Here is a 2,500-nt window from a genome sequence, read left to right on the forward strand (position 1 = left end):
ACATTTCAGGAGTTTATAAAGACGGTAGTTCATTCAAAAGCTCAGCACGAGTCGGTTATCCGATCTAAAAGAAGGAAGTCTGTGCAGCAGAGCCCGTCCTTCACCAGGTGTGGGACGCGAGAAAAAAAGGAGCAAGGTCAGCTGGTTATATGTTACGCAGGATTTTTGACTAAGCTCGATCGATTCATGTGTTTACAGTGTAATTATTGTTCGTGTGTTTAACAACGCAAAGCCATGACTCCTTTTGAATATGTTCGTGGTGAGGAACAAAAATTAAGCCAACAGCTAACCCGGTTATCGCGTACTTTTTTGTTACATTATCTTATTGCAATAATGAAATTTGTAAGTATATTTTCTTTGTGTAATATCGCATTAAAGTTGGAACTTGATTCCTTCCATGTCCAGTTTGCATTAGTTATAAGAAAATCATACAACTAAGGTTGATACAAAAGGCTTCAGTTGAGAGCAACCCCTGATGAAAAGGGACTACAGCCCCTGATGAAAAAGGGGGATAAAGGGAGGAGGGGGGCTATCCAAAAAATGGATAAATTCCTGTCAAGTTCAATCTCAAGTGATCTTGACAACCTGCATCTTCTGGATAGCTTCTTATCCAGAGGAGAGCTTGAAGGATTCTCCTGCTGCTACACAGCTACTGAAAAACAACTTTTGGGTTCTCATTTTCAGAGGATTATTATGGCCACAGTAAACTGGGTACCTGTTGGGTTAACTTTCACATCGCTGTTTTGGGCTAGTATATAATTTATTAAACTGGTAAATTGTAGGGTCAGAAGAGCTTAGCCAATAACCTATTCTTCGACAGGCGTCAACACTTGGGGTCACGCATGAGGGACCCCGTTACATGCTAATTGTCTCCATGTTACATTGATTGCATACAGTGTCACGGTTAACGGGAAAATTTGGTTTTATCAAATATTTTGATAAAGGTGGAATTACCACCATGAATGATTTGGAAAGCTGACAATTCGAGTGTTAGCCCTTTGTCAGAGCGAATGTTTAGTCAGCTAAAAAGAGATCAACATAATTCAGCCTGTCCCTGTTTGCACCAAAAAAAAATGCCAAGCGCAGTTGGGAGAATTCTCTACAGTTATGCAAACCCGAGACATAGTCGAGGGTTTGCATACCATACACACCCATATTTCCAACCAGCCGATCAAAACGTGCATCTGACAACACATAACCAATCAAAACTCATGTGCTGTCACAGCTGTGTTTACATACTCTCATCTAAACACAGCTATTGACCAATATTAATGGGAGTGCATGTACTATCCTAATTATTTTAGAATTTAGAATGTGCAATGATATTCACGGGCAAAATACAGTGTGCCTGTTATATTGGCAATAATAATAAAATTATGATAACTCTTAGAACAACAAAGTTAGTCATTTATCTTATTACTTTCAATAATTTGCTCAAACCAACAAACTGAAGATGAAGACCATGAATAATAATTTATTTGTGATCAATCATTGTTAAAATTCACATTAAAAGTATTAATGATATTTTGTATCATTTGTTAACTGAATAAAACAGTGAATATATCAAACAACTGTCAACAATGATGAATAGTGGAGCAAATCCTCAGCAGATTTTGAAACATTGTGATGGAAGACATGGTTTTTGGAGATGCAATTAAGGCAGTTACCCTTAAGGATATCAACGACCAGTGCAAGAAGCTGTGCAAAAACAGTGATATAGTTCCTCAGTTTTGCTAGTGCCAATGATACATATTTTCTAAAAATATGTAAACAAATTAATATTTATGTGAAATTCAGGCAACTTAAATGACTTCATCCCGCATGTAGCTACATTTTGATCAAGATTTGTCCCCTAGCATCATTATTTATCTTCAGTAGGTTTAAAATACAAAGGAAATTATTGGGAATCAAACAATAATTATTTAGGTTGGATTCATTTAAACTTAAATTTAACTTTGAAGTTCAACAATGATAGAGTAAATTGACTACTGGGTGCAAATATACAGATTTGATCCAGTCAGTCAGGGAGCAGGGGTTGCGCAGTGGTAAGAGCCCTCGCCTCCCACCAATGTGGTCTGGACTTAGCGTCATATGTGGGTTGAGTTTGTTGGTTCTCTTCTCTAAATTGTGAAAGGTTTTTCTCCGGGTACTCCGGTTTTACCACATCCACAAAAAACATAATTATTTGATTTGAGTTAATTTCATTAGTTTCCCAATTAGTTCTCTAGTGCTAAATCCATTGACACTTAAATAAAGTTGTTGTTATTATGATTATTACAAGTTGATAAAAAAGTATACATAATTCCTAGGCAACAGAAAAAATTGGTACTATTAGGACCATTAGGCAGGCTTTTAGCTGCAAAACATAAGAAAATAATTTATTACCAGTATATGTGATCATTTATTTTTAGTAATAAATGCTAATTTCAAGGTTGTTTACTTACGCATTATAATATTATTGTCTCTACTTCAATAGAGCTTAGAACATTTCCCGTGCGAA

Source organism: Montipora foliosa, chromosome 10 (genome assembly GCF_036669935.1).
Source record: "Montipora foliosa isolate CH-2021 chromosome 10, ASM3666993v2, whole genome shotgun sequence".
Lineage (NCBI taxonomy): Eukaryota > Metazoa > Cnidaria > Anthozoa > Scleractinia > Acroporidae > Montipora > Montipora foliosa.